We start from the raw sequence: 20,135 nt of genomic DNA, 5'->3' as shown, positions 1-20,135 counted from the left end.
TAATCACAAGAAATGAATTTTTTTCTTTTTCTTTTTAATAGCAACGAATAAAAATAAACGCTAACTAATATGATGCAAAAGATATTTTGTTTTTCTTTCCTTTAAGATGGCATGATGCATTTAAACAAATCTTAAGAGATATGCACAATCCAAGTTCACTCAATGAAATAGAACGAACTCTGAAACACCAAAATGAACTATGCAAGCAAGGAAAAACACAAAGACTTTCAATGAACCATGTAATCTAAGTTCGAATGAAGTCAAGTAAAATCCAAAGAGGCTAGAAGTGAATCACTCAGAGCATAGAAGATCAAGCTTTAACAAATCACTGGATAGGTGCGGAACACAACCAACAAGTTGACTGGATAATCAAGAGACCGAAACTTCCCATAGAAGGCTAGACATGCAAAGTCACTAGATGTTCTAGGGCTGAGACGAAAATCAATAGAAATAAGCAAACAACAGAAGGATAAAGGCTAAAACCAGTCAAACAGAGGTTCAACACACTTCCAGAGGCTGTAAGAGATATAAAAAGAGGCTGAAAGAGCTTTCCACCCATACACAGGCAAAATTTATAGGGCTGGCGCGACTGTCAGAGTAATAACCGCGCCAATTAAGCTTGCCGGCTAGAAAAATAAATAACACGACCTCAGGTCGGGCTGACAGTGCTCAGATGGATCAAACAGTAAAGAATAAACTCAAAACTGACCCAGGAAGCTCATTCACTCAAGCAAGCAGGAGAAAAATAACATGCAAGACAAACTCCAAATAGCTTCTCCCCAGTGGAGTCGCCAAATTGTTGGATAGGTAAATCCCCTCTGCGGACAGAGGCGATCCCACTAGTCTAAAACAGAACTAGCCACAATCAAACCACGCTGCCACGCAAGTTCCTAGTTATGCATCAAAGGTGAATTAAGAAGAACAACCTGGAATCCAATGCTATGGTCGAAGCAGAGTTGATATTCCCGCTCCCTTGCTCTAGAAGATCATAAACGGACACCTGCACATGCAAAGGAAGAAACAGATACCAACATAAAATCTACCAAGGCACAACTATATTTCAGTCAGAAAGGAAATAAATCAACACATCACTATAATAGACAATGAGATTGGAACTATAATAGCAGTCACTCATTAATTAATAATAGACAGGAAAAGTTACAACCAAGGTTCTGACGTTGAACCTCTCCTCTGGCTGGGCGAGCAGTTATATGTGTCTTGCAATGTATCTCCTCTCCGGCAGCATAACCTCTCTATGCTTCATTATCACTCATGATAATCACAACTAGCATTCCTCCAAGAACTCAAGAACTCAACAACTAGCACTAGCTTGTCTAATGCATGAGGACAAATATTTATAGATGGAGAAGGTAGAAAGATTCGATGAACCAGGACACCCATTGTGGATTGGCATTATCTCGGAAAAGCTACTGTGGATAGTTGTCAAGGATAGATGATGACTCTCGAGCTCTATCCATTGGATTTTTCCCTCAAAAGGTTTCGTGATCTGAAGGGAAAAAATCATATGGGCGTGCTTTTGGCAAAAATCATTACTAAACTGGGCTGGCGCGGGTGTTGTTCTGTGACAGAGCGCCAGTGGTCGCGCCCTCTTTTGAGGATCTCAGTTATTGGCGCGGGTAAGATACTGTGGACCTGCGCCAATGGAAAAAGAGCACTTTTCAGGGATAATTTGCAGAAGGTGTCTTCAGGGAACATGAAGTACATACTCAGGGGAACATAATGCAAGTGTTTTTGGGTTATGTCACTGCTCACAGGTCCCGGAATGCGTCCTCCAATGTATGGAAACGGGGCGATAGGGATGGTGACCAATGGTGACAAATTACTGTGTAATAGTTACACCACAAAAATTGGAAGAAAAAAGAGAAAAAGGGCTTTGTTACAATTGTGATAGCAAATGCACTAAAGGTCATAAGTGTGCTGAGAAGAAATTATTTTATATAGAATATGAAGAGGAGGAAGAAAAGGATCAAGAAACATCAAATGAAGAGGATATATGCCAGGACCCCACCCTAGAGAAAGAAGAAATGAATCAGACCATATCTTGTAAAACATTGGCAAGAATTACTACTCCCCAAACTCTCAAGATAGAAGGACATATCAAGAAGAAAAAGGTGCAAGAAGTGAAAGATCACATCGAGAAAGAAGAAATGAATCCAACCATATCTTGTAATTCATTTGTCGAAATTACCACTCCTCAAACTATCAAGATAGAAGGACATATCAAGAAGAAAAATGTTCAAGAAGTGAAAGATCACATCGAGCATCAAGAAATGAATCTTACCATATCTTGTAAAGGATTGGAAGAAATTACCACTCCTCAAACTCTAGAGCTAGAAGGACATATCAAGAAGAAAAAGGTTCAAGCAGTGAAAGATCACAACAAGCATCAACAACAAGTTCTCCAACTTTTAAAGGATAATGCCACTTTAGTGCAAAATCAAACAAAACAACAAGTAGATCAACATCGTAGTGAAAAATGTTTTGATGTAGGTGATTGGGTATTTTTACTGCTACATCTCAAGCAAGCTATTTATGAGAAGGAAATGTTGGCAATATTACATTCACTTAAAAAATGGTGACCTTACCGAATGGGAAGACTCTTCAAGGTAAAAATGGATCATGATAGTCTTAAATACTTTTTAGAACAACTATTATCTTTAGAAGAAAAGAAAAAAATTGTCACAAATATGTTGGGTTATGACTTTGACATCATCTATAGAAAATGGAAGCAAAATTTTGTTGCAGATGCACTCTCAAGAAAGGATGAGGATGTGGAAGCATTGTTTTGTGTTATTTCTATTATCCAACCAGATTGGATAAACAAAGCAAGGGATTAATGGAAGAAGGACGAAGAAGTATGGCTACTTATTCAAAAGTTGCAAAAGATCCCAATTCAAACAATATTGCCAGAAATTGAAAATTAAGGAAAAATCATATTGGAACCTGGAGCAGTCACAGAAACAAGAACCCGATAGCTACGAAATCGATCAATTTCAGAGTATCTCATTAAGTGGAAGAACTTACCCGCTAATGATTCCACATGGGAGGACAAGTATTTTATACAGAAGCATCAAGAACTACTCAAGTGTTTAGGACAACACTTTTGGAAGGAGAGGGGCATAGTGTATACTACTAGTGTAACCCCTTATTGTTATTAGTACAACCCACTTATTATATTGATGTGTTGGAAATAATACTGAGAGGGGGGTGAATCAGTATTATCAAATTCTTTTCAATATTCCCTCTAGATTTATAATTTAAATTATTCTTCAGATGTTGACCATTAATTTGAATGTCAGTACCATATAATAATGAACAGGAACAAGAAAAATAGACAATCACACCAAAGAACACCAGATATAAGGTGGAAACCCAATGTGGGTGAAAACCATCTGCTGCAATGTTGTAGGTTTTAACCCTATACATAAATTACCTGCATAAGAATTCTTAAACAAAGAAAATAAACAATGCGAGAGCATAACCCATAAAACACATATGCACAAAGATTTTTTTCCCTGGATCCCAAAACCGGGACTACCAGCTTGATTTTTCATTATGTTCCTTTCAATGTTACAATACATATTTATACATGTCGAAGCATCCAATACCATGGACCGAAAAACCATCGCGTCCAATACCATGTGCGAAAAACATGCACAAAACCATAGGTAGGTTCGCCCAACCTAATATAGGGTCCAAAAAAAAAATTTCCCAGGGCGCTGCCCCGGACCCCGTAGAGGGGGGCTACCCGCCCCCCTCAAACCCCCCGGACAGGGGGGGCTACCGCCCCCCTCTAACCCCCCGTTTAACTACGTAGGTTAGTCGTGGAAAGAATATAACACAACCCAACAAATGTGTCTCTATCTTCTTTCAATTAGAAACTTCTTTTACAATGATTCTGTACTGGTGCAGTCCTTTACCAGTACGTAGGTTGCAACCTGTAGAGAGCTATAACCCTCTCTCGTTTTCCAGTCTCTCCTGGAAGGGAGCTACAACCCCCTTAGCTCTTGTACTAGTTGAGCTACTAGTACGTAGGTGTTGACCTACTTCTTTTCTTCCAAGGACCACGTTTCATTAATTTTCAGATTGGATCCATGAACATCAAATAATCATCAAGTACATGTGAATCAACCTATCTCCTTTTACAATCAACTAATGAGCCTCTCAGAATGCAGTAACCAGACAAGCAATACCAGTAATCTAAATCCAGAATTCAGCAGCAATAGACAAAAGGCAGCCAATAAATATTTCAAGAAAAGTCCGCAACTTCACCAATAGAAACCTGTGAATATATGCATTTCTTCTGTGTCTAGCCTGCGTAGCTCCGCACCTGCTCTGTTTGCTGAATTGCGTACCTTCGCACCTACGCCGTTTATTGGACTGCGGATCTCCACACGTGATCCGTCTGCTGGACTGCGCACCTCCGTGCCTGCAGCTTCTGTTGAACTTCGCACCTCTGCACCTGTGGCTTCTGCTGGTCTGTGTACCTCCGCACCTGCGGCTTCTTCTGGACTGCGCACCTCCGCACCTGAGCCTTCTACTAAACTGCGTACCTCCGCACTTGCTCTTGTCGTTGGACTGCGTACCACCACACTTGCACTGTGGATCGCTTGCGGACCTCCGAATAGAGCCAAATTATCAGTCCTCCAATGTGCCACAGATTGTCAGATCCACAGATCTGATCATGTGCCAAAGATATCACGACCCCTCAATTGATCTGTCTTCTCATGCTCAGGTTCAACTCTAACTCACCAACCAATTATAATTATTTCAGATCTTTGTTCCTCTTAAGATATTCAACACAAAAAGTGATTAGCCAATTGCTCTACTTTCCTTTTTATAGGCAAGCCCTTACTCAAACCATGGATCAAAACCATAGAAAGCCAATACAAGGGACCCAAAAACTGGGGTTCAATATTTTAGATGCAATACCACGGACCAAAACCATAGGATCACACACGTCGGACTAGATGCCATGGACCAATCATAAAAATTCCCACGTGCGCGCGCTTCTCTGCATGAAAGTGAGTGAATTTGACGTCCGCACCTTTTGTTCGGAGAACCTGTGAGTATGCCCGCACTTCTTGTTCAAGGCACCTGCGGGTCCACAGCTTTTGTTAGACTCACCTACGGGTATCACATTTTCTATTATTTTGAGAGCCTGAACATAGATTTGCCACTTGAGTTAGTTGCCATCAAGGACAACACCTGTTCCATAACACCACACCTGAGTCATAATGCCAACAATCTCCTCCTTTGGACTTGATGGCAACCCTAAGATTCTTAAAGTCATTCTCCCCCTTTGTCATCAAGGGCAAAGGGTTATGCTCCCCCTGAGAACAAGCTAAAAACTCTGTTTTGTTGTGCTGATAGTGCTCCCCCTGACTGTAGACCAGATCTGCAAAATAAATTTTCTTCAAGAAGAACCATAAACCACCATACACCAAATGACCTTCCTATCACCAAAGAATTCTACACATACATTCATCACCCAACCAAGTGGGGATCATCCTCCCAACCAAGTGGGGTTACATCAGAAATTTACATATGACAACCAAGTACATTACATCATTCATCCCGGACATAGGCCGTTACAAAACATTAGCAGAGACAAAGAGACAAAATATTAGCAGCAAAATTCAGATCAGCATTCATGTACTCCTTCTGTACAGCTCCTCCAAGATCTTCTATAATAATGCCAACAATGCATTATTAGAAGAATATATGCTCCCCCTGAACCTGTGCCATTTGGTCTTTGACCAATCCATAAACCAGCGAATGTACTCATATATCCCATATGAAACTCGCGTACAATCAACATACAAGCTTCAACAGCAAGATGATACATCAACTACCCCCAGCTTTTGCCTGAGGTATTCAAAGGTCTCCCTGGGCAACAGTTTGGTGAGTATATCAGCAACTTGTTCCTTATATGGAACATACTCCAACTTGATCTTTTGTTCAAGCACTTGTCCCCGAAGAAAATAATATTTGATTGGTATATGCTTGGTTTTTGAGTGCATGACTGGGTTCTTTGAAATACTGGTTGCACTTGTATTATCACAGAAGATGGAGATAGGTGGAGTACAAGTGACTTGCATGTCTTGCAATGTTTGCATCATCCAAAGGAGTTGTGTGTAGCAGGATGCAGTAGCCACATACTCTGCTTCAACTGTGGATAATGCTATTGAACTTTGTTTCTTGCTAAACCAAGAAACTAATCTGGAACCCATGAAGAATGCACCACCACTAGTGCTTTTTCTGTCGTCCACGCTTCCGACCCAATCTGCATCTGTATAAGCATGAAGTGTGAGATCTGTATCTCTGGGATACCATAGGCCATAGTTTTGAGTTCCTTGAAGGTACTTGAAGATTCTCTTAACTGCCTGAAGATGAGTTTCCATTGGATTTGCCTGAAATATTCCAACAATTCCCACTGAATGCATGATGTCTGGTCGGGTACCTGTCAAATAAAGCAGACTTCCAATCATGGATCTATAGGTTGGTTGATGTATTGCTGCCGACACATCATTTGCGCTGAGGATGCATCCTGTTACCATAGGGGTACATACTGGTTTCGAATCCTCCATCCCATATTTCTTCAAGATCTGCTTGAGATACTTGGTTTGTGATAGAAAATACCGTCTTTGTTTTGTTAGACTTGCAAACCAAGGAAATATGTGAGCTCACCAAGCATGGACATTTCAAACTCCTTTTGCATCACCAAGGCAAATTTTTGATTCATGTCTTCTTCATTGCTACCAAAGATGATATCATCTACATACACAACAAGTATTAGAAAATTTTCATTATCAACCTTTATATATAGATTGTTGTCAGTTGATCCTTTTATAAAACCTTGTTGATGAAGATATTTATCCAACTGATAATACCATGCCATAGGAGCTTGTTTAAGACCACAGAGAGCCTTTTTGAGCCTGCATACAAGATTTGGATCATTTCCAAGGATGAACCCATTTGGTTGTTCAATGTACACTTCTTCATTCAAGTCTCCATTTAGAAAGGAAGATTTTACGTCCATCTGAAATACTTTGAACTTTTGAAAGCTAGAGAGAGCAAGAAACATTCTTATAGCCTCAAGTCTAGCAACTGGTGCAAAGGTTTCTTCAAAGTCTATGCCCTCTTGTTGCGCATATCCTTTACAAACAAGTCTTGCCTTGTTTCTAACCACATCTCCATTTTCATTTAGTTTATTTTTGAAAATCCACTTTGTCCCTATGACATTCTTATCTTTTGGTCTAGGAACCAATTCCCAAGTGTTATTCCTTTCAATCTGTTCAAGTTCTTCATCCATTGCCTTGACCCAGCATTCATCTTTGCATGCCTCTCTTACATTTTGTGGTTCAGTGGAGGAAAGTAATGCCAAATAGCTTGAAGCTTCTGCAATTGTTCTTCTTGTTTGTATGCCTGCCTCCTTTTGCCCCAAAATTTGAGATTCTGGATGATTATTTTGAACATACCTGGATGGAGTCTTTTCTTCTATCCTTATCTATTCCTTTGGTGCCTCACGGGTTTCTTCTTCATCATGAATCTGATTTGATGTTGATGGATAGTCCTCATCATTTTCGAAGTCTTCAGATCTTACTTGCCTGGGAGTGTTTTCTTTTTCATCCACCACTACATCAATGTTGTCGACAATTCTTCCAAGCCTTTTATTGTAACATTTGTATGCTTTGCTGTGAGGAGAATAACCAAGAAGAATGCCTTCATCTACTCTAGGTTCAAACTTGCCAAGGTTTTCATCATTATTTTTAATATAGCATTTGCTTCCAAAGATTTTGAAATGTTTTATCGAAGGAGTCTCACCATACCAGAGCTCATGAGGAGTTTGAGTGATGTTCACCCAAATATTTGTCTTGTTGAGAATAACAACTGCAGCAAATGCGGCTTACCCCAGAAGGTTGCGGGAGTTCCAAACTCATCAAGCATAGCACGAGCTATTTGTTGAACCATTATGTTCATCCTTTCCACCACTCCATTTTGCTGAGGAGTCCTAGCTATAGAGAATTTCCTTCTTATTCCATGTTCTTCACAAAAGTCGAAAAATTCATTCGAGGTAAACTCCCCACCTCTATCAGACCTGAGGCATTTGATTTTGTGATCTGATTCTTTCTCCACCAAGGCTTTGAATTATTTGAACTTTTCAAAGGCTTCGTCTTTGTGCTTCATAAGTCCTATCCAACACATCCTGGAAAAGTCATCAATGAATAATATGAAATATTCTTCTCCTCGAGGTGACCTTTTCCTAGATGGGCCACATACATCAGTATGGACAAGTTCAAGTGGCCTGCTAGTTGATCCTTCCTTCTCAGGGAAGTTAGTTCTGGTTTGCTTACCAAACTGACACAATTTGCAAATTGTATTGTCTGGAATTCTGATGTCTGGAAGACTACGAACTGCCTGGTATTTACATGCTTTCCTTATCCATGAGAAGCTAAGATGCCCCAATCTTCTATTCCATAACCATTGTTCATCGTTCTTACTTAGATAGCATTGATATTGTCCTTCTTTGAATATGTATAAATTATTTGGAGTCCTTATGCCTTTGATCACTATTTTTCCTGTATCAAGATCACGAACACTACATCCATTTGATCGAAATATTACCTTTGTTCCTTGATCACACATCTGACTGACACTCAACAAATTATGCTTTAACCCATCAACATACATAACATTTCCAGCTTTGACCTTTTCTTTCAACTGAACATAACCTTTACCTTTTATGAGCGCAGGGGTGTCATTTCCAAAAGAGACCTTCTTCTCCTTCTCTAAGGCACTATATGACTAGAGTTTTTCCTTATCACTCGACATGTGTTTTGAACAGCCACTGTCAATGTACCATTGATTTTCTTGCCCTTCTGCATATAAAGATATACCACATCTGTTTGGTTGTGGTTCCTTCATTCTCCATGTTTTGACACTTGAGGCTTGCTCCTTCTGAGTTGTCTGCCAAAACCTGCTCCTGCATTCAGAATCTTCATGACCGAAGTTGTTACAAATAGAGAATTCTATTTCATTTTCAAGAGCAGAAAAGTTATTGTAGGTTCTTTTCACGATCCCAGTCATGCTCCTTTGTTTTTGAGCTTCTCTAGTCATGATTGTCTTATAGGCAACACATTGAGCTGCTTTGTGGCCAAAGTTATGACAAGAGAAACATTGGCCATTGAAGAAACTCCTGTGATTATCAAATATACCAACCAAATGATTGTAGTTTCTATTGACATCCATTCTTGAGGAAAATTGAGAAGGTTTTACCTGAGGCTAGTTGTAGCTTCTGTTTGTCCTTAAAGTAGATTGTCCCCGATTTACCTGATAGTCTTTGTTCATTCTTGAGGTAAACTGTCCCTGATTTACATGATGATTTCTATTAGGCCTTTGCTCGCTCCTCCTTGCTACATCAAGATAACTTTTGGAGGTGGATGCTTGAGATGCTTCTTCATTATATCCTAGACCTGTCTTGATTAGTGGAGAACGCTGCACATTGATAATCTCATCCAGAGTTTCAGAACCTTTAAGAAATTGAAGATTAAGGGCTTTTGTTTTCTCAATCTCTTTTCTAAGACCAACAATTTCACATTCCAACTTTTCATGAAGTTTTTCTTTTTCAGCCAGTTGGAATTGCAGAGTATCAATCATCATATTTTTCTCTTCTAAACAAATTTTGAGTTTAGAAATCTCTTCATATAGACCATCTTCATCTATAGCATCCATGAAATCATCATCTTCAAAGGCCATTAAGATTCTATAATTTTTACCTTGTTCATCTTCGTCACTATTTGAAAGTCCATCACTGTCTTCATGAGTGTAATAACTTTTCTTATTTACATTATGTTTCTTGTTCCATCTGACAGGTTCCTTACCTTTATCAAGCTTGTCTTTATGAGGACACTTTGCAGCATAGTGACCGACTCTTCCACAAGCAAAGCATTTGAAAGGTAACTTACCTCTGAATCTTCCAACACCCCGTTGAAGGTTCTTGACAAAATTTGATTCTTCATCTTCTTTTGATAAATGTCCTGACTCATAGTAATCTTCTTTGCCTGAAGCCTTGAATGCAGCTTCTCTTCTGTCTATTGGTCCTTCTTTCCTCATTTCCTAAGTGGTCAGAATTCCGTGCAGCTGTGACATAGTGAGGTTTTGTAGATTCTCCTTTTCTTCTATTGTAGAAACTTTAGATTCAAATTTAGGGGACAAGGATCTTAGAACCTTTTCAACCACAACAGCCTCTTTTACTTCTTCACCCAAATTTTTCATACAATTAACAATCTCATCTACACGAAGGAAATAGTTAGCCACACTTTCATCATTGTGCATTCTGAGATTTTCATACTGAATTATGAGGGTTTGAAGTTTTGCTCGTTTTACCTGTTCGTCTCCTTCATAGCTCAGAACAATCTTGTCCCATATTTCTTTTGCGGATTTATACTGCATAACCTTGACGAATTCTAATTGAGATAGACATCCTAATAGAGTATTAACAGCCTTTGCATTTGTTTCATATTTCTTCTTACCTGCCAGATCTGTAGGTGTTGTTTACAGAAAAGTGTACCCTGTGTCTATGATATCCCAGACTTCTGTACCAAGAGATTGAAGATAGGCAGTGACTCTTACCTTCCAATATACGAAGTTTGTCCCATCAAAAATTGGTGACCTGATCGATGCTTCTCTCTCGTAGCTGCTCATGATGATAGATCTTCCTTCAAGCGATCAAGCTTCTTTTGAAGGACCTGCTCCGATTCCAATTGTTGGAAATAATACTGAGAGGGGGGGGTGAATCAGTATTATCAAATTCTTTTCAATATTCCCTCTACATTTATAATTTAAATTATTCTTAAGATGTTGACCATTAATTTGAATGTCAGTACCATATAATAATGAACGGGAACAAGAAAAACAGACAATCACACCAAAGAACACCAGATATAAGGTGGAAGCCCAATGTGGGTGAAAACCACCTGCTACAATGTGTCTCTATCTTCTTTCAATTAGAAACTTATTTTACAATGATTATGTATTGGTGCAGTCCTTTACCAGTACGCAGGCTGCAACCTGCAGAGAGCTACAACCCTCTCTCATTTTCCAGTCTCTCCTAGAAGGGAGCTACAACCCCCTTAGCTCTTGTACTAGATGAGCTACTAGTACGTAGGTGCTGACCTACTTCTTTTCTTCCAAGGATCATGTTTCATTAATTTTCAGACTGGATCCATGAACATCAAATAATCATCAAGTACATGTGAATCAACCAATCTCCTTTTACAATCAACTAATGAGCCTCTCAGAATGCAGTAACCAGACAAGCAATACCAGTAACCTAAACCCAGAATTCAACAGCAACAGACAAAAGGCAGCCAACAAATACTTCAAGAAAAGTCCGCAACTTCACCAATAGAAACCTGCGAATATACGCAGTCCTTTTGTGTCTAGCCTACGTAGCTCTGCACCTGCTCTGTCTGCTGAACTGCGTACCTCCGCACCTACGTTGTTTACTGGACTTCGTATCTCCGCACGTGATCCGTCTGCTAGACTGCGCACCTCCGCACCTACGGCTTTTGTTGAATTGTGCACCTCCGCACCTGTGGCTTCTGCTGGTCTGCATACCTCCGCACCTGCGGCTTCTTCTGGACTGTGCACCTCCGCACCTGTGCCTTCTACTGAACTGCATACCTCCGCACCTGCTCTTGTCGCTGGACTGTGTACCACCGCATCTGCACTATGGATCGCCTGCGAACCTCCGAATAGAGCCAAATTATCAGTCCTCCAATGTGCCACAGACTGTCAGATCCACAGATCCGATCATGCACCAAAGAGATCACGCCCCTCAATTGATCTGTCTTCTCATGATCAGGTTCAACTCTAACTCACCAACCGATTATAATTATTTCAGATATTTGTTCCTCTTAAGATATTCAACACAAAAAGTGATTATCCAATTGCTCGCCTTTCCTTTTTATAGGCAAGCCCTTACTCAAACCATGGATCAAAACCATAGAAAGCCAATACAAGGGACCCAAAAACTGGGGTTCAATATTTTAGATGCAATACCACGGACCAAAACCATAGGATCACACATGTCGAACTAGATACCATGGACCAATCATAAAGATTCCCACGTGCGCGCGCTTCTTTGCATGAAAGTGAGCGAATTTGACGTCCGCACCTTTTTTTTGGAGAGCCTGTGGGTATGTCCACACTTCTTGTTCAAGGCACCTGCGGGTCCACAGCTTTTGTTAGGCTCACCTACGGGTATCACATTTTCTATTATTTTGAGAGCCTGAACAGATATTTGCCACTTGACTGAGTTGCCATCAAGGAAAACACCTATGCCATAACGCCAAACCTGAGTCATAATGCCAACATGATGTACCCATGTACTGCCCATATTATTACTATTGTGCCCCATAGAAGCCCACTATTGTTATTATTGTGCCCTTGCATTATTATTGTTATGTCGGCTCTGATTATGTTATGACTCCTTAGACTCCTATATATAGAAAGGAGTTCTTTTCATTTGTATCATCCAAGAGTTGTTCATTTATGTAATGTAAAGGAGGTTGCCCCATCGAAGAGGCTGAATTATAAGGCATTGATCTATCTTTTCTTGAGCTAGTTTCATAACAAAATGTCAGATGATGGAAATGTGAATGCAGAGAACGAAAATTTGGACAAAGTTGACTCCCGACCTTCTCAATTTCACCCTAACTGATTCATATGGGATAAAGGACACACTTCCAAAGTTTCCAATTTAGATTTATATATACAACCTCCTACACATCTTCTACAAGATGTGCTCAATGCCAGACTGGAAATATATGCTATGAATTCTTCGAATGATGAATTTGGCATGAGATATAATTATAACTGTGAACCGCAGAGGCAATAACTTGTTATCCCATATGGAGAAAGAGCAACGATTTTCCAGAATCTTGCAAATAAAAATTGACATGGAATATCGATCCCATAGATCCCACTGTTTCAGTTAGAAATAAAAATGACCAAAGCTTTTAATGAATATTTTCATCAGATTTTGGGAAGATCACATCATGGTAGGCCAATAATTAAGGAAATATCTTTCCAAATATAAGAACGAATCTCTTTCAATAACCACTGAAGAGTTTATTTGAGCACGCCTTATCAAATGAGGCCCCTCATTTTCTAGCCAGGGAAGCTCTGAATTGAATTGTAAATTTCCCATCTATGAGATACATAAATGATCTTATTCTTTCGAAAGTGGAAATCTATGGAGATTCTTGAGCTCATTTTCTAGCCAGGGAAGCTCTGAATTGAACTGTAAATTTCCCATCTGTGGGATACATAAATGATCTTATTCTTTCGAAAGTGGAAATCTATGGAGATTCTTGAGCTATCACAATGGTTGTAGCTTATTTTCGACACCTTTACATACCTTATAACAATTCTGACACTCTTGATGATCCAGGTGGATAATGGTGCCGCCCACCTATTCCACTTGGACCCCACCATTGTTCTGGCAGTTTTTTTTTTCAGTTTCCTTAATTGTAACAGAATTTACTATTTTTTGTAGTTTTTCGGGTCTTGAACTTCCGGAGCCATTTTGAGGCCCTAAACGATGTTTTTTTGGCAATATTCCTTTGGGCTATTTCATTGAAAGTGCATTTTTAGTTGTAGTCTTCGGAGAGGTATTTCTAATGAGGTATCATGCGCATTAATCAAAGATAATATGACCAAGTTACGACCCTGGAAAGTTGGTTGCCCAACTAACCCCAACGAAGCCCATAAACTCTTGGTGCTACATCTCCTCGGGGTAGAGTTTTGGTTGTTTAGGGTTTTCTCTTATTGTTCAATAATAAAAAGGCGTTTAAGCCTAATTGTAACTCAGTTCAGAGGCATGTAGCCACCACATCTCTTCTCAGATATAAGCTACCATCACCCGAGCTAGTCTCATTTCCACTCTGTTTGTAAGCATATTTCATTATTTGATATTAATGAAAGGAAGTGTTATTTCTGCTGCATCTATGTATTTATGGTTATATCTGTAATTTGTTGCGTTCCTGTTTAGATTTGGATCACTTGATCCAGCATTATTATGGATAGTTTGATTGGACCAACAGATTGAATTTATCTTACCTGATCTAAAGAAGCATAAATGAAAACCGTAGAAGCAACTGTATCGATTAATGGATGGAATTGTTAGGTTTTGCCAGAGGGATACCAAGCTAGATAAAACATAGGGATGATTCACTATGATGAAAGTGATTCAATATCGAGATACCTACCTTGGAGCCGGATATGAAAAAGAAACAAGATTATTATTCAGGAAGATCCCATAGGAATCGATGGCCTTTGTTATTTGTGCCCAAGATCGATGAAACTCCGCCATCACTACATGCTCAAAAGTTAAGTGGGTGGCATGATCCCAAGGGTAGTTTCCTCAAACTTCCCATCGAATATATCAATGGCTATAATTCACTCCAGCAACATTTCCTCCCTCTTCCAGAAACCGCCACAGGTAGTCCCATAAGAAGTTGGTGGTTTTCAATGAGTTGTATGTGGTTTTGTTAGTGTATACATGGCTAAGTATCTGGGGCCCACACATCATTCAAAAGTAGAAGAACTAATGTGTCGTCTCCAAACAGGGACATACAACGACAAATTTAAGTTTGACATTGGATTTCCCCATGGTCAAACAATTATATCTATATCTATATCTATCTATCTATATATATATATATATATATATATATATATATATATATATATATATATATATATATATATATATATTTATATTTATATTTATATTTGCATAACTTTATTTTCAAAGCGCAAAGGGTAAAACTTTGTAAAACAAAAAGGCTAATATATTTTAAAATGAAAGGTGGTGGAGATTTTATAATATACATATAATAATTAAAATAAACCTCACATACCTGAAGGAGTTAAGGAGTTTTTGCTGGTGAAAAGGAGGAAATAGTTATGTAATTGTCTGCAAATTAGTTTTGTAACCAATTCTCGGACAATTAGAGTAGGGGAAAAATGAAGGGTCGAAAATTTAGACATGGGGGGATTCGGAGTCCAGTCCTCATGACTGGGTATTGCAATTAGAAAATCTCTCTGAAGTCTGAATAATATATTATAGTTTGATTCCAACTTTGGGTAGTTGCAGACATGTTTTCCTCTGTGTTTTCATTCTTTCATTTAATGTTTTTCCTCTTTTAGCATGAGTGTAATGAAGTTATTGGCTTCTTTTATTCATCAGTTTTACTAATGTTGTCTTCACAGTAGAGAGTACTTGCAAAACTTATTTAAAGAAGCCTTAAAGGGTGCTCCAGCATGTTGTAAATTCATTGACATCTTCTCTATCTTTCAACATTCTTTCTACAATAATTATGCTCAGATTCTTAATTGCCTATGTATAAATTTTTTCATCTTTATTTTCTTCAAATCACTCCTTTAGTCCAAGACCCTGCAACTATCAGAGTTTCTCTGGTCATTTTGTTTTGGAAAGCTAGGGTTTTCAGAATTAGAATTTTTGGTTGCAAGCCCTCATGGCCTTTCCTTCTGGCCACTGATTTTAATAATTCCCATCAATCTTAAGATGCCTTGGGCACTAGTTCCCCCACAACCAGGAACTGTCTCTGAGAGTTACAACATATTAATAATCAATGACTTACAATAGCAAGAACACCTATCATATCCAAAAGACAACTTGGAATCAACCAAAAAATCTTTATTTAATCTCGAAGAAAAGATAAACACATTACACATGAGTTTTATTTTTCTCTTTAAAGTCAAAATTCAGAACCAAAAGATGAATGATGTACAACTTCTTTCGTGTGTTTGATTTTTGTTCACTATCATAACTCAAATTCGAAAAACTGTCATTCTCCAAGGTAATTTACTTAAAGCCTTTGCCTCTCCAACAACGAAGCTAAAATGGTATCACTCGGAATTTTACCCAGTTGTGTAAAGGCAAATCCCGAGGTAACAGTGACCCAGTGTTTAGATTGGAAGCTAACCCTTCCAAACCAAAGAGGGCTCTCTCCTATAACTCAGCCACCCAGTGTCACCTCAATTACTGGTTATTTAATCAGTACAATGGCTAGATCTTCTGTGAAAATCTGGGTTTCAAAATTATTGTGATAGAGCAGTGTGAATCCATTGAGCATGGAGTCATAGTTAAAGATATCAATGAAGCAAGTCTCCAAGACTAGGTATATGAATTGTTCTCAAAAGAAAAATATATAGCATCTCAATAGACATAAAAGAAAAATATATAGCATCTCAATAGACATAAACCAGTTGTAGTATGGAAACATAAATGAGAAAAACAAATTATTAATACAAAGCATACAGAGATGAATTTTGTATCATTCCATAAAAAGTTGGCGAAATATGAAAATACAGGGCATCTATCATAAGATGAATTATGTAATTTATAAAAGCATTCAAATATGAAGACTTTACGATTATCTATCACACGGGAAATAAACACTCACAGAAAAACATACTATAAAAAATTGTAACAGAAACCTTTGAGCAATCATTCAAGTCCTGGTGGTTATAAACTTAATCGATAAGAAAATACCTAATAAAAAATACCATAGACTCTCTCAGTCAAATTTAACCCCTTAAACTATTGCAAATTATTATATATATAAACAATTACAATTTCAAACTGTTGCAAAACTCTAGCTAACAAATTCTATGAATAAAACAGAAAGATTCAATCAACCGCAAGAAATCTAGAACTTCTGAAACAAATTTGGAATTGTTTTACTCTTTTGCCTCTTCGATAAACTCTTTGGACTGCCATCTGCTCACCGATAATCACTATCTTGCTGATTTCATGCATGGATATTCTCAATTTGATCCCTATAAATATGGAGTTGATTATTATAAAATGGCTTTGTAGAAGAGACGTAGAGTTGACTAGGAATCTTTCTGTCACATGTCTTTTGACTAATGATTTGAATGATATACAAATGTAGAGATGCTCCTTTCCTTGACATCTGGTGTTCATGTAATTCTTTAACATTTTCCTGACACTTGGAGTTCCAGTAATTGTGGATATTGGACTGAATAGTCAAAGCCCCGAACACACATTTTATATAACCATTCCAAACCTTGGTGCCTTCTCACCATGCATTATCAACATTCACAACGCAATTCACAATGCATTTTTTATGATATGGGATCTTGTCTGACATGGGCGCAGTGGGAAGATATGTTAGTGTTCATATACACCAGTGCTCTCCAATACCTTCGACGCGTTGTGCAAAAGCAATTCCCCTCGTGGGCTCCTCCTCTACTCATAGATTAACGCTAGAGTTGGGCACTGACTTCTGTGTCGGATGCTTGGTTGATAATTGGTGGAATTTTGGTTGATAATGGGTGGAATTTGATGCTGAAATATACGTGGAAATTGGGCTATAATCCAATAATTTTAAATAAAAATAAAAAGACTTTTTATTTTTTCATCTTTGTAGATTTTCGCTAGTGTTCCTTATTCTTAGCTATAATGTCAAGTTAAAAGATAACTTTTTTTTTTAAATTGGCAAATTGATGTTGTTTTAGGATCTCAAACTAAAATGTGAAACTTAGAAAACTTGATTTTAAGAAATTTTGCATGTGATAACATTGGGTACTATAGAGTGAATGGTTCATGAGGCACAATACTTGCTAAGGTTTTGCAAATGGGGTAGCAAGCTAAGTGGGCTTGATTGTGGGGAAAACTCCACAGTTAAGCGCGCTTGAGCCAGAGGAGTTCTGGGATGGGTGACCTCCTGGAAGTCTTGGTTACCGGGTGCAAGCCCCGGAAGTGATGATTGATGCTATGTGATTCATTTCACTAGTTTCAATCCCACTTCTTCACCCCTGTGAGCATCACCCGATGCAATGAGTGCTAAGTGAACTATTCAAAAATCATGAGAAATTAATCAGTTACGACTACCTCTCATGGAAATGGTCATACATGAATGACTTACTTAACACAGTTGAATCCCAAAATGATATCTAATCCTAACTATTGTTCTTGATGCACTATAGCAATAAGATGATCAATTAGTATCTAAAGCAAGTTTCAAATGTACTTAAGGGACTTATTATATACATGAAAGTAAGTGGAAGTGAGATTCGTAAATATGTATTATTTGATGCATTAGTACTTGAAGGGGTACCAATAAAGTTATAGGGGTTTCCAACAATGTGATTCTACTTGTATTTTCTATGTGTATCCTTCATGAACCGCAATTTTACTCACTAAATGATAGATCATTGTGTTATTTAAAGACATTAGAGTACACCTCTAAAATAAACTAAAATTTTAATAGCTTGTTGAGCCACGAATAAGTTCTTAAAATCATTAAAAAATAACTTGATTAAGGTACGGTTTGAGGCCAACAACTTACTTTAGCTATACTTCTTAAATTAGCTATTGTGACCCTAATAATGAAATTCCGCAACTTCTCTAAATCTATTGACATTGATTTAAATGAAATATTTGAACATTATCAAAAGATATGCAATCTACAAAATTTGCAATTGTCTAAGAAAAAAACCATAAATAAATGTTGATTTTAATTCGCATAGTCTAACTAATTTGTGTTTTGGCCTTTTGCCAAGCATTTTTTCTGGTCGATTTTACATGAAATCCAGTAGACATTTTTTAGAATCGTAAATTTGAGTTGTGTAATATGCAAAACTTGAGTGTCTCAGGGTTTTTTAGGGCGTTGAATCCATTTATGCATTCAAAAATACATTTTTAACAATAAAAAATCACAATCTCACCCAAAATTGTATCATTGATTTCAACAAAAACGACCAAAACATTTATTAGTTAGGTTGTGTCATTTTAAATCAATGATATCTCCACTTCTTGGACTTTGTTTTAGACATTTTTTTATTGGGTATTTTTTCAAAAGGTATTCAAGTATCAAGTTAGAAACTCCAAATTCTACACATAAAATTATAGAAATTAAACAAAATGATACTAGCTTATTTTTTTTATATTAAAAAGTCAACGATATATATATATATATATATATATATATATATATATATATATATATATATTCCATTTTATGTCGAAAAAAAATCTCTTGATAATAGAAATGAAATAATTATGTTCACTTGTCTCTTCAATAGAAAAGCTTCAAAAAGAAAAACTCCAAATACAACAATAATTTTTACCAAACATTACATAAAATTCTAATATATATATATATATATAAAATCTTAACTATCTATAAACTCACTTATGATAAAGTTCTACTAAGCAATTTATATCTTACTCATAAAATAAATAACTTTTAAAATAAATAACTATTAATTAACAATTTAACAAACCTTATTTAAACAAAATGGCCTCCATCAATAAAGAGTCATAAGTAAAAGTGTTAAGGGAGAGCCTAACACTTTTACTGTTAATTTGAACCCTCAAATAATTACAAATTAGAAAACTATCTCTATAATCATTGAAGGATAAATAAGAACCCGAAAATTAAATTAGAATATTTTATTTCTCCACTAATGAAGAATGTTTGACTTTTACTTTTGTGAAATCTAATTAAAATATATATTTAATATCCTTTTCCCAAATTCATAATCAAATTAAAAAACATAAAAATTACATTCTTCATTTTTCTCATTATAATAATTACTTTCTTTACAACTCATAGTAAACATGGATCCCTTGATTAATTGAATTACCTACAAATTTAATTCCCACAATTTTTTTTGAAAAAAAAAAACTAAGTTGTTTTTTTTCTTTTTGTTGTGTGAACATTTTTTATTGTTTTTTATTAATAGCAAAATATGTTACATGGAAACCTTTTATACATCCAAAAGGGTGATCTGAGAGATCATAATTGTCACTGGGATAACCAAAAACATAGCATACACTAATAGTAGACAAAATTAACAAGATGGGACTACCCTACTTAGATACAGGAAGACTGGAAACTACAACAGAGTAAACTATGATCCTCCAATTTCTTTAAGCCTTTGACCAAGCCATGCAAAATGCCAGAAGAGAAATGTACTAATGCAAATCCATTCCAATAGAAATACAGACTGTAGAAATTAATACAAATTTGCTAATACTGACGAATTCA

The sequence above is a fragment of the Pinus tabuliformis genome, chromosome 3_1 (genome assembly GCF_031772625.1).
Source record: "Pinus tabuliformis cultivar Carrire ecotype Pingquan chromosome 3_1, CPIR1, whole genome shotgun sequence".
NCBI lineage: Eukaryota > Viridiplantae > Streptophyta > Pinopsida > Pinales > Pinaceae > Pinus > Pinus tabuliformis.
The sequence above is the reverse complement of the archived record's forward strand: the minus strand, read 5'-3'. Positions refer to the sequence as shown.